This window comes from Centruroides sculpturatus, unplaced genomic scaffold, assembly GCF_000671375.1.
Source record: "Centruroides sculpturatus isolate CEXI.00-Female unplaced genomic scaffold, Cexi_2.0 scaffold812, whole genome shotgun sequence".
Taxonomy (NCBI): Eukaryota; Metazoa; Arthropoda; class Arachnida; order Scorpiones; family Buthidae; genus Centruroides; species Centruroides sculpturatus.
In genome coordinates, this window is record NW_019385039.1 from 107,984 (window position 1) to 122,865 (window position 14,882).

The following is a 14,882-nucleotide window of genomic DNA, read 5'->3' on the forward strand; positions in this document are numbered from 1 at the left end:
AAAGATGCTTTTAAAAGTTGGCAGAATGAGAAAGGAGATAATAAGGTAAGGGAAGAGAAAAGAGAGGTCTATGTGCAGATGAAAAAGAAGGCAAAGACAGAGGTCGCCATAGCTAAGGCTCAAGCCCAGGACGAAATGTATAGGTCACTCACGGGAAAAGTGGGTAGAAAAGCCATATATAGACTTGCGAAAATGAGAGGCAGAGGGAGTAAAGATATGACCTACATCAAGTGTATAAAGAACACAAATGGCAAAGTGCTAACTAAAAATGAAGAAATTAAGGCCCGGTGGAAAACATACTTTAAAGACCTTATGAACGTGGAAAATGACAGACAAACTAAAACTGAAAATGTAGAGCCAAATATTGGCCTAGTAGGCATAATAGAGAAAGGGGAAGTACAGCTGGCATTGAATAAAATAAAAAATGGGAAATCAGTGGGCCCGGATCAGATACCAATAGAGGTATGGAAAGTCCTAGGAGGGGAGGGAAGAGACTGGTTAACAGAGCTGTTTAACAAAATACTGTTAGAGGAAACTATACCCAATGAATGGAGAAGAAGCTATTTAGTACCCATCTTTAAAGAAAAAGGGGATGTGCAGGAATGTAATAATTATAGGGAGATAAAACTATTGGTTCACACAATGAAACTTTTTGAAAAGGTAATTGAACGGAGGATTAGAGATGAAACTAGTGTCACTGTAGGCCAGTTTGGATTTATGCCTGGGAGGAGTACTACAGATGCCATATTCGTGGTGAGACAGCTGATGGAGAAGTACCGATCTGTGAGGAGAAACCTGCATATGGTGTTCATAGACTTGGAAAAAGCGTATGACAGAGTCCCAAGAGAAGTCCATTGGTGGTCCTTTGGTCTTAGGAAGAAAGGTGTGCCGCTTCAATACATTGTGACAATTGAAGATATGTACTATAGAGCCAGCACGCAAGTTAGAACTGCAGCCGGATTGACGGACATGTTCGAAGTAAGAGTGGGCTTACATCAGGGGTCAGCACTCAGCCCATACCTCTTCCTATTAGTTATGGATGTGATAACATCTGCTGTACAAGAGGACGTACCCTGGTGTGTGCTTTTTGCAGATGATATAGTTCTCATTGATGAGGGCAGGGAAGAATTACAGAGACGGCTAAACAAATGACAACACGTGCTGAAAAATGAGGGACTAAAAATCAGCCAAACCAAGACAGAGTATATGTTCTGTAATTTTGACAGTCTCCCTGGTACTGGTTAGTTAAAACTAAATGGAATATTATTGCCAGAAACTACTGAATTCCGAAATCTGGGATCTCTGCTCCAGAAAGATGGCAACATTGATAGGGAGGTTACTAGGAGGTTCAATGCAGGGTGGTTAAAGTGGAAACAGGTGACAGGAATAACTTGTGACAAACGCATGCCATTTAAAATAAGAGGGCTAATATATAAAACTGTCATCAGACCCGTGCTTATGTATGGGTGCGAGTGCTGGCCGATGACAGCAACCGAAGAGAAGCAATTGCATGTGGCAGAGATGCGAATGCTGAGGTGGATGTGCAGGGTCACAAGAATGGATAGGATTAAAAATGATTACATCAGAGGAAGTTTAAAGGTAGTATCTATCTCAGAAAAAATAAAAAGCCACAGACTGACATGGTTTGGACATGTGGTGAGAAGGAATGAGGAACATGTAACAAAAAAGGCACTAAATATGAAAGTACAGGGAGATAGAGATAGAGGAAGACCTAAGAAGATATGGATTGAATGTGTAAAAACAGATATGCTGGACTGTGGAGTGGATGAAGAAACAATTAGAGATAGATCAACGTGGCGTAAATTGACATTCCGGGCTGACCCCAAATAATCTGGGATATAGGCCAGGACGAAGAAGAAGATGGCTGTTTCACGAATGTGCGAAGTTGAATTCTTGAATGATGTAACAGTAAAGTTATATACCGTGAATCGACTAATCGTACTAATTTTTCTTTTAAAGTACAGTAGACCCCCCTATAAAATGGGTTCATATAGTTCGGATTCCTGTATGACGGCAAAAAAATTGCGACCGTATTCATATAAACACGATAAAAACGACTCGTATAATTCAGTTAAACGTCATCGCCGACTCGTGTCGCGACAGGATTGGTCAAATCTAGACCAATAACAGATATTGCATAAACCATTGAATTTAAACGAGATGCGGACCTACTAAAACCATTTATTATTTAACGTCCATAAAAATTATATTTATATTAATAATGTCTCCAAAGTTCAGCAAAGTTTTCGCAGAAAAACAATTTATCAGGAAGCACGCGAGCGCCATTCGATGACAAGATCCACGACGAAAACAAGCTTAAGCAATGGCGTAGTCGAACGGTGCACAGATAATCTTACAATTTTTTTTATAGCATAGTTTATATGGATTATTCCCAAAAATTATACGAATTTTGGAAATGTTGAGTCGAATTAGTCGATTAATTTTATGGAAGAAAATCTTTCAAACAGCCGTAGTCCCTAAACTGCATACGCGGCGGGCTGTGATTGGCTCATGTATTTAAGGACTCGTAGAACATCAATTTCATAACAAACGGAACGTATCTACCGTGTTATAGAGGGTCGACTGTACTCGCTAGTAAAATAAAGTCAAATTTGACAAAACTTCTATATTTAACATGTTTTATTACAGTATTTACTTTACGTTGCGGGAAGAAGCTGCATACACTAAATTTAAATCACTAATTTTACCTCTAAAATAAGGCATTGAAGCGCAATAATGAATTACTTTAAAATGTTTCGAATTACTGTAAATAAATCGTAAAACACAAGGACTATATACTACAAGGATAGCCAGATCTCTATTCTACAATGTTAGCTAGGAATGGCAAGTTAGTGACGTCAGCACGTGTCCTGACCTCTCTGTTTACATAGAGCGGGGTGTGCACGTGTTTAGTTTTTGCTTTTAATATTCGTCCATTTTTGTGATTAACGAAGTGATTTATTTTAATATTTCTGTAATTGTTTTATTTGACTAAGTTTTTTATAAGCTAAGATGATTTAAATATAAGTCATTAAATATTTAAAGCTATATTTTTATGTTAGGTGAAGAACAAAATACTGAGTACTAGGTGTGCTGTGTATGGTTGCAATAATAACCTTCTTTTTTCAAATTGGAAGCAACCTGTTTACATCGGGTTTGATCAAAAAATGACAAGAGAAATACTTTTAAAATTAATAGCAGAACTTTATTTACTATCGTATAATGTAGTAGCTTGCGTCAGTGACTGTAGTTGCAGTAACATAAGTTTATGGAAAGAATTGAATGTGAATATCAATGAAACGTTTATTATGAATCAATTATTATTATCAATGAAACGTATATTAGAGATATAAATATGTGGTTCGACATTTTTAATAGCTATGCACCAAAAGGTTCTGTTCCAAGCAAAAATGGATATGGTGTAGACTTGGAATTACAAGAAGAACATTTAAATAAAATGATAAAAATAATCTCAACAATGAGAGCAAGTGGAAAAAATGCCCTCCAAATTTTCCAGAAAGGAATGATAATCTCAATGAAATCGCTAATTGATCTTTTTCAAGATATGAAATCGACTTTTGATATAAAATACATCTGCACTTAAATCAAGATTGTCTGGAAAATTTTTTTTTTTCAAATTAGAAGCCGGGGTCCTAATGAACATCCAAGCCCATTAAATGCTATATATAGGATTAGATTGATTATTTTAGGTAAGAATCCTGGTATTTTAGAGTCAAAAGTAAATACTACAGATCGAAGACAAGAGGAATATATTATACCCAAAGTTTTAGAGAAAGCACATGTAGAAGTATCAAGTGAAAATACAGACCAATATACTGAATGTAAAACTACTTTTTCTTCAAATAAATCTTCAGGAAACTCTACATGCAATCTAGACTTTAACACAATCTCTGAAGAAACTTCCTACGATGCTCTCGAGTATATAGCAGGATATTTTGCCTATAAATATAAAGAAAAATACCCAAACTTAATTAATTCCACTAACAAAATTAAAAATCATTACAACTATAGCATTCCGTCATGGGTGCAACATTTATCTTATGGAGGGCTTATTAAACCTACTGATGAATGGCTAGCAAAAATTATAGAATGGAATAAATATTTCGAAATATATCACGATGAATCGTATAAAAAAGGCCCCGGAGTTGTACAGAATTAGTCAGTGGAAACAGTTTTACCTTTTACTTTAATAAAAGATTTTTGTAAATTAAGAACTATAATAAGAATTAATTATAGAAATCTTAAACAAGAAAACTATAAAATATTGAAAAGAATGCCTTCTGAAAATGGTGATTGTCGAAAAAAAATTAAAAAGTTAAGTAAGATAATCACATAATAAAAAATATAGCTCATTAATTTGTTAAATAAATATTAGACAAAAGACTTGTAAATTTATTGACGTACAGTACACTTATTAAATCCGAAAATTCTACAGTAGTTTACATTTAGTAGTAATTTAATAATTAATTAAGAAATGATTTAATATTTTATCGTATTTTGTTATTTGAAAAGTCTGTCATGTTGAAGTAGAGGACTTGCTGTGACGTCACATAGATCCAAGGTCATGCTAACAAATATACGGGATCTGGCTATCCTTGTTAGTTTAAAGTCCTTGCGTAAAACATTCAAACAGCTGAACCGAGATCCACCATTTTAAAACTGCAGCGCTGTTCTATGTGCGTTGTTAAACCTTCAGTAGCAAGTGCAGCGCTTAATTTAACAAGTCGATATATATATATATATATATATTTTTTTTTTAACTCTTTCCACCCTGTGGGCACTAAGAGGGCCTCTTTTCAGTAGACCCATTACGGGTTCGGCCAGGCGGTAAGAGACGGGGCTCGACATATCACCCCCGAAAAATTTTTTGGTCCTGGGGATTTTTCGACCCCGGGTCCCCAGAGCGGTAGGCTGCCACCTTAACCGCTCGGCCATCCGATCTAACAAGTCGATGTTAAAAGCCTTGACTTTATATTTTTGAAAACAATAAAAATATAAACTTCGTTTTCTGAATTAAAATTACTTGATTTATTAGATGAATCCACTTGGCCCTATAAATTAATTAGGTGTTACCCGCGGCTTCGCTCGCGCGGATTTTGCAAGCAAACTCTATTTACATTCAATATTTCAACAACCATAGTAATTGATATTTAACACCTACCGCTGGGAATGATGAGAATCAAACGAACTGTTTTTAATTTAATAAATTTTCTGGAACGTTTACAATCGTTCTGTAATCGAACCAATATGCAAAAAGAAATTCGAATTTAAAACGGTTCGAACATTTGGTTAAAAAATCGAAATATATAAAAATTATTTATAACATTGTCTGAAATGTTATCAATTTAATACCCCTAAGTACTCAATAAAGACTAAACGCAGTTAAAAACAAAAAATCGCATTTAAAATAGTACAGTAGAAGCCGTTTTTCCGGATAAGCCTTAATGCTCTCTCTCTCTCCCACTGGGGAATTTCGAAAAATCCCTTCTTAGTGTGCGTTTCATGACGTTCCCTAACTGTGTACCAACTTTCACCTCTATAGGTTCAGAGGTTTGCTCTGGGCGATGATGAATCAGTGAGTCATTCAGTCAGTCAGTCAGGACAAGTAATTTTATATATTTAGATTAACTTCACCGTGAAAGTTACCGATTAAATGAAGTTTTGAAATTCAAAATAAATATAAACGATTTCAGAACGAATGAATGGCTGAGCCATATTAGACTAGATCAGGGCAAAAACTGGGGGCAAAAACTGTTGGCCAACAGTTTTTGCCCCCGGGCCGAATTGGAAAGAAAACTTTTTCCAGGGGCCGAACCAGAGGCTGCCCTAGGAAGATATTGAGGTGGTGCGAGATCTCATCGTGTTTTTTAACTCTTTCTGCCCTGTGGGCACTGAGAGGGCCTCTTTAAGCAAGCACATTATGGGTTCGGCCAGGCCCACAATGGGGTTGCCGGGTGGTGAGAGACGGGCCCGACATGTCCGAACGGACCACCCCGCGAAAAATTCCTGGGGATTTTTCGACCCGTTCGGATTCGAACCCGGGTCCCCCAGAGCGGTAGGCTACTACCTTGACCGCTCGGCCATCCGGCCTGATCACATCGTGGTGTCACCCCGTAGAGACTGAATTGTAGATAGAAATCAAGGACTTTAAACTACAAGGATAGCCAGATCCCGTATATTTGTTAGCATGACCTTGGATCTATGTGACGTCACAGCAAGTCCTCTACTTCAACATGACAGATCTTTCAAATAACAAAATACGATAAAATATTAAATCATTTCTTAATTAATTATTAAATTACTACTAAATGTAAACTACTGTAGAATTTTCGGATTTAATAAGTGTACTGTACGTCAATAAATTTACAAGTCTTTTGTCTAATATTTATTTAACAAATTAATGAGCTATATTTTTTAATATGTGATTATCTTACTTAACTTTTTAATTTTTTTTCGACAATCACCATTTTCAGAAGGCATTCTTTTCAATATTTTATAGTTTTCTTGTTTAAGATTTCTATAATTAATTCTTATTATAGTTCTTAATTTACAAAAATCTTTTATTAAAGTAAAAGGTAAAACTGTTTCCACTGACTAATTCTGTACAACTCCGGGGCCTTTTTTATACGATTCATCGTGATATATTTCGAAATATTTATTCCATTCTATAATTTTTGCTAGCCATTCATCAGTAGGTTTAATAAGCCCTCCATAAGATAAATGTTGCACCCATGACGGAATGCTATAGTTGTAATGATTTTTAATTTTGTTAGTGGAATTAATTAAGTTTGGGTATTTTTCTTTATATTTATAGGCAAAATATCCTGCTATATACTCGAGAGCATCGTAGGAAGTTTCTTCAGAGATTGTGTTAAAGTCTAGATTGCATGTAGAGTTTCCTGAAGATTTATTTGAAGAAAAAGTAGTTTTACATTCAGTATATTGGTCTGTATTTTCACTTGATACTTCTACATGTGCTTTCTCTAAAACTTTGGGTATAATATATTCCTCTTGTCTTCGATCTGTAGTATTTACTTTTGACTCTAAAATACCAGGATTCTTACCTAAAATAATCAATCTAATCCTATATATAGCATTTAATGGGCTTGGATGTTCATTAGGACCCCGGCTTCTAATTTAAAAAAAAAAGTTTTCCAGACAATCTTGATTTAAATTGTAAGTGCAGATGTATTTTATATCAAAAGTCGATTTCATATCTTGAAAAAGATCAATTAGCGATTTCATTGAGATTATCATTCCTTTCTGGAAAATTTGGAGGGCATTTTTTCCACTTGCTCTCATTGTTGAGATTATTTTTATCATTTTATTTAAATGTTCTTCTTGTAATTCCAAGTCTACACCATATCCATTTTTGCTTGGAACAGAACCTTTTGGTGCATAGCTATTAAAAATGTCGAACCACATATTTATATCTCTAATATACGTTTCATTGATAATAATAATTGATTCATAATAAACGTTTCATTGATATTCACATTCAATTCTTTCCATAAACTTATGTTACTGCAACTACAGTCACTGACGCAAGCTACTACATTATACGATAGTAAATAAAGTTCTGCTATTAATTTTAAAAGTATTTCTCTTGTCATTTTTTGATCAAACCCGATGTAAACAGGTTGCTTCCAATTTGAAAAAAGAAGGTTATTATTGCAACCATACACAGCACACCTAGTACTCAGCATTTTGTTCTTCACCTAACATAAAAATATAGCTTTAAATATTTAATGACTTATATTTAAATCATCTTAGCTTATAAAAAACTTAGTCAAATAAAACAATTACAGAAATATTAAAATAAATCACTTCGTTAATCACAAAATTGGACGAATATTAAAAGCGAAAACTAAACACGTGCACACCCTGCTCTATGTAAACAGACAGGTCATGTCTCGGCAAGGAATGCCGAGACCTGGCATTCCTGGCTAACATTGTAGAATAGAGATCTGGCTATCCTTATAGTATATAGTCCTTGGACGTAGCTACGTAGCGGCGACCGCAAACAAATCAACCAAAAATAGCGACTTGTGAAATTTTTTTTTTATAGTTTTCAAATTTACAGATATTTCTCTACTTTATAACGCTCTCTGGCAACGCCTAATATTATTATGAGTTTTGTAAAAAAAAAAATCGTAAATGCTAATAAGGAGTAAAATTATGTCCGATTCCTTTCGAGATATGATAAGTAATCCCTCTCTATCGCCCCATCCTCTCGACCTTTAGCCACTTAAACTTAATACCAATTCCCTTTATATAGAAGCTACTATCATGCTAAATTTTGTTTCTTAATTAATCATTACCCCATTCTGAAATATTAAACAAAATAGATGCCAACCCAAGCGAGATTTGCAAAAAATCTCGGAAGGTAAAATTTGACACGATTCCAATACTTCCCTTGTTATGTGTATATATATATATATATATATATCAGCTGGGAAAGTAAAAAGGCGTATGGAAAATATTCTTGGAAAGAAAAATTTCAAGAATATTTTTCAATCTGATATAGTTTGGCTAAATCTGATTAAACTTTGTCATTTTCCATTAATTGCAGGAATGAGGAATCCATAAATGTAATAAGGGTCCATTTAAATATAAAAGATACAGAGAGCAAAGTCATGGACATGAGTCCATGACTTTGCTCTCTGTTCTCGATATACTGAGGGGTTAAAGTGACAATGTCCATGCTCTCTGATGTGACTGAGCATGTGTAATAGAATTTAGGGATAAAAAATAAAAACAGCAATAAAGCAATTCCATGAATTGATTTGTTCTTAAATCATTTCTCCATGTCAGCAAGTGCAACATTCACCTGTATGCAACTGTTAGGTACAAGAATTGCTTCTTTCTTTCTGGCTCTGTCTCAATTCTATCGCAATACAACAAAATCATGCGATGCCCTAGTTTAGGGTAAATTAAAATTAATGCCACTTCTCGAGGTAGGATTCTATACTTAGATTTATGCCTCATACTTTTAATATTCTTCAAAATTAAAGTCCTATCTTATCTTTTAAAACTCATGTGCTACACTTCATATTATTATGTTCAGTTTTTTAAAATTTTATTTTACACGAGTCTATTTAGATTTTTCATCCCTACATAATGTGTGCTATATGTAATACTATCATATTTAGTAGAATTCAAATTTTGGAGAATTTCTGGCATTGTTTCACTTGAATCTGCATCTCTGCAATGTAAATGGAACCAAGCAGAGAGAAAAACTGCACCAACTATGTTCTATCCAGCCATTTGAAACTTCCATATTCTAAACAATCACGAAAATTATGTTTTCATGTTAAGGAAATAAAAATTATAAAACAATTGTTATAATAGCAATAATATTAAAGATACATGTAGGCTTTTGCCATTTGAGTTTCTATCTGGCCATGGCCTTTTCTGATTCTCCATCATAGACACTAAAAGGACCTTTTATTCCAGGCCCTCATTAGTGTCCATTGTGGGTTTGGTCCAATCCATCATGGATTGACCAAACCCACAATGGAGTTACTAGGTGATGAGGGAGAAGGCCTGGCATTTCTGGATAGACCTCTTCCAAAAAATTCCTGGGCTGTTTTGCCCATCCAGATTCAGTCCTGGTCTCCCTGAGCAATAGAGGCTGATGCCTTTAACCATCTTGGCCATCTGTATGGCAGTATCACAACTATCTTATTGGCTTCTGTGAGATGATAATCTTGCCAAATCTTTACCTCGATATTTACAGGTGTTCCACAAGTCTTTCCATTTCCATGCATACTTTGCATCTTATTAGAGTTGTAAATACTTTTAAAAAATTGTCTTTATTGTAATATTTATCTCAGAAGTAGCTGAGTTTGACCTATGATTACTAAGGTGTTTTACTCATTATGGTGTATACTTATCTATCATAAAAATGCTGAGTTTTTTAAAACTCTACATGACATATGTAAAGTATTGGCCTTTTAGCAGAGAGGGAACAAAAGAAGTGTGACCTTGTCAATTGGACCCAAGTGAGGTCGGGTAATATACCACTTGTAAGGTGTTGACTTGCAAACAGAGGGAAAACAAAGGAAGTGCTGAGTTTGTCAATTGGACCCACGTGTGGTCAGACGATAGACCATTTGCCATATGGTAAACTACTAAATGTAAACAAGTGGCGGATGTTAATGTAAGCTCCACTCTCGTCGAATAATAGCGGACCTGGGTGTAAGCTGTTCACGAAAAAAAGAGTTGTGATTGGTCGGAAGTTTCCATCCAAAAAACCCTTAAATTGCAGAGTGAACGGGAGAGGGAAGAGAGAAGGGCAAGCGACTGGTAACACAGTAGTCTCAGGCACTTGGGAAGCCCGCTGAGTATAGAGAGAGCATTCATCTCTGGTAACTATCTCAGGGATAGGTAAGTGCAGAGACTGGACAGACCATGCAGTTGAGCCAACTCCACAAGCTGACTGAGGTCTCTCCAAAGTTTAATAGTTCCCGGAAGCCAATCTAGTATGTGAGGCACCATGCTTTGTTATCTTGTATATACTATGTTTTCGAACTTATACACTTTACATATAGAATCTGTAAATAAACTGTAAATATTGTATAACTCGAGTGTGGAGGATTTCCATTGAATCTGGATCACTATATCAAATTGTGATATGCACAGAAACCAACTCAACAAGATGGAGTTTGGAACTTACACTAGGTCTTCACTACATAATTGTTTGCTTTTCTCATTAATCATAGCTATACATACATATATGATGACAGGATAGCCAAAGTGATTATGGTGTCAGCCTACCTTTCTGAGGAGCCAGGATCAAATCCAAACAAGCAACTCCAGGAGTGTTTCATGAGTGGTTTTTCCCAGATATATAGGACCCAAACATGAATTTTCCATAGTTCAATGTGGTAGCTATGTGTGTTTACCTTTCCACTGAAGTGAAAATGTACCTTATCTTTTCATAGAATTTTCCATGACTGTGGCATATTCACTTCAGTTTTGGCAACGAAGATCAATGCAAAAGTCATTCTGATTTCCATGTTAGTGACAAAAACTGCTAGTTGTAACCAATCTTATACATATGACAATACACCAGCTTTCACCAGTACCTTCCACACTGTGCCATTGCCAATTACCATGACAATGCACATACAGTACTGAAACCTGCAACATTATTCATTAGTCATTCAACAACAGCTGTCATAATACCTTTGATGAGTTTTAGAGTGACAGGTTTGTGCCCTTGACTGGGTTTGAACTCCAAGACATCTTGCTTCCTCAAATCAAATGATTATTCTCTCAAGAGCTTGGAGTCAAGGGTTCATGGCATAAACTTTTACAATAGCAAAATGCAAAGTGCAACCATAGTATTGATGCTGTTTTCATAAAACAGCTTTACAAGAAATACATGTTCTGGCAAAGCAACGGCCATCATAGCTAATAAGAACAACATTCAACAGCTGTGACCACTTTTATACCCAGAATTCAACTGCAATGTGTGTGTTTATGCAATCAAAATTGCCCTTTTATTGCTTGTAGTACCAAAAGTGTCATATTGGTAAGTTTTAGTACTAATTCTTTTTACAGAAAAGTTTTCCACACATCTGGAAATGCCATCATACCAGATTTGGTTGCACTTGGATTGCTAAATTTCTCTAGACAACATTGAATAGAAGTATTTTAATTACAATCACCCAGTATATTAATGAAAAATTGATGCAGATGAAAATTCTCTTGTAGGATACCACTTTGAACAATCAATTATAAATAAACACACAAAATTTTATTTTTAAATCTAATTTATTTTTAATTTCAAATATTCAGTGAAAAAGTCATTAACATTTACAAACAAGTGAGAATATGTTTAAACAATTCAACCCAAAGAAATGTCAACAGTATATTCACTTTCTTAAAATTCAATATGACATTTTTTGGAAATATTTGAAGAAAAATTCCAAAACATACATTTGCAATTGTACAACTAATGAAATGACAGATTGCCTAATTATTATTGCATATATAATGATCAAGTCTAAAAATTCATTTCCAGATATCTGATTTAGAAAAATCAGATCAGACAGGTGCTATCAAGATTGTCAGAGTAAATCAAAAGTAAGATTTTTTATTGCTTTTGATATATCAAATTTAAAATTATAAACATATTTGAGCATTATATATACATATATTTAAACTTTTAAAGATATACACACACTAATCTTAAATACTATCAACTAAAAAGTATCTTTGTTTATAAAATATTTTGGCAATCATTCTTTTCTATGTAGTCACTCCTTTTATTACAGTGTATTCATTTTATGCATTACACAGATTATCGCGTGGTCAGTGGTGGCTCATGATATCTAACATGAGAGGACTTGTGGCACACAACCTTAATAAAATTGTTTTTATTTTGTATATTAAGGCTGTGTGCTACAAGCCCTCCCATATTAGAAGCCATGAGTTGCCACTACATGCAATATATACATAAATCCTAATATCAGAAAATTGATCTATATAAATTCTTTTTAAACTATAATTATTATATATTTATCAATAAAATAATTTCAATATTATAAAATTGACTGAAATATTGTATTCTTAGAATACTATAAAATACATTTATCCAGAATTTAAAGGTAAAATCATGCATCTTTTGATTTTGAAATGTTAGAATAATCCTTATTTTAAAACTTGTAAGTAATTAAAATTTTTGTAAATGAATGAAATTGTGATTATATGAAATTAAGAATTGCTGGAATGTAAACTGTCTAAATCTTGCAGCTTAAAATAAATTATTATTTTGTATTCAAGTTAATAAAAATGCATTATTAATTAAATAATTTTTATTTTATATCATGAAAATTTATGAGAAAATTTCAATACGCTTTACAGAAAAGATATGAAATTACAAGCTGCACATAATTGAGTTTTGATGACAGTTCATTGATGTTTAGAACAGTATCATATACTGATTATTCACACCCAAAATGTATCCAGAACTTTTTTTTATGATGTAGAGGAAATGTGTGAAGATAATTAATATAAACTTAAAGATGATTTTCCATTTTGTTTTTCAATGTATAGATATCAATTATATATATATAACATAAGCAATAATTCAATTTATTTTTATCACTAAACGATCCTTACTAGCCTTTTTTACTATCCTTAAAATAGCACAATAGATAATCACAATGGTGGATCATTTAGCAATATCAATTGCATTTTATTTTTAGAGAAAAATTTTCTATTATAATAATTTATTTATGGAACAGAATGTATACAAAAAAGTTCAAATGCTAGAGCAATGGTAAGGAATTTGCAGCTTTTGTGGCTTCTAGTGAGGCCTGATAAAATTTAAAATAATAAAATACATGACAGCAAGATTAAACTTAAGAAAATACATTTGCAGTTCTCTTTTTCAATAAAGATATCTACCAAAGTACAATTCATATACATTATTGGTATGTGTGTACTAAATTTGTATACTTATGCAATCTGCAATACTTCAGAGCATTACAAGTTCCTTCTGAAATATGATGTGGCTTTCTAATTAAAATAAGTTCCTCACCACTATATAGATAATTATTTGATGTACTGTACCTAGTACAATAGGGTCTTATTTTATCATCTGCAAGATGACATCATTAGGTTAACCCTTGGATGTATGGGTAATTCTGATTATTAATGCATGAATATGTTGCCTATTTTTATTATGAAATCCAGTAAGTATATAGTAAAAATGTGAGTGTTTTTATGTTAACAATTGCATAGGTATCTAGGAAATCATATGGGACTACTTAAGTTGATGCACAAGTTTATATGCAATTTTGTTTTATGCAACTATTTATAATCTTAAAAAATTCCAATACAACACCTATTAACATTAATAAAGTTTTGCTTATAAAATAGAAAAGCAAAAAAACAAGAAGTGATATTTATTATAGGAATCAAGATAATCAAATGTAAAGAAACATGATTCTGTGATGGTAATTTTCCATAAAAGTCATAACAAGCTTGGCAATGAATCTCATTAAGATTTATTAAAGATGCTTTTTTATCCTGTTTGTTACATAATATTGTGGTGCATAGTTTTATGACATTAATTTGATAATTTGTGTTCTTTTTTCCTCACACTCAGTTTCACTTGGTTTTTCATTTTCATTATTACAGGAAGTGAAAATAGATAAGTGTAGTTTTATTTTCAACTTATTTTGGTTTCTTTTTTGCTTCCTTACTTTTTTTTTTATCTCCTTTTGGCCCATCATCATAATTGTCCAAAGTTTGTTTCCTTTTTCTATTTCCCACTTTCATCTGTATTCTTGCTTTATTTTTAACTGAACTTAATACAAATTGTTCAAAAAGGTTTAGAATTGAATTTAAATATATTTTTCAATGAGCTGAGAAAACAAGACATAATAAAAGAATAGTAGAAGTATCAATAGCAGAATGGAGACAATCAAGTATAACAACAATCCAGAATACAATTGAATCTGTCTATCTCAAATCTCACAGGAGCTAGAAAAAAAAAATAGAGATAGACAGTAAACAGTAATAGGGATTGATTGGAGATATGGTACAGTAAGACCCCGCTTAATTAATGCGGGGGATGCGTTCCTAGACGACAAAGTGCTAAATGAAACAGTGTTAAATGAGGTCATTTTAAAATAGAGTAAATAGAAATAGGGAAACACGCAACCGAAAATAAAAAAATTTTACTTTAATTTTAAGTTATTTTTATATTAATTTGTATAATAATATATGTTAAATAACACATAAACACATGCACACAGAAATGTATAATAATATATTAATTAGTTCATTTTTTCTATGTTAATAGTTCATTTTTTTGTGACAAA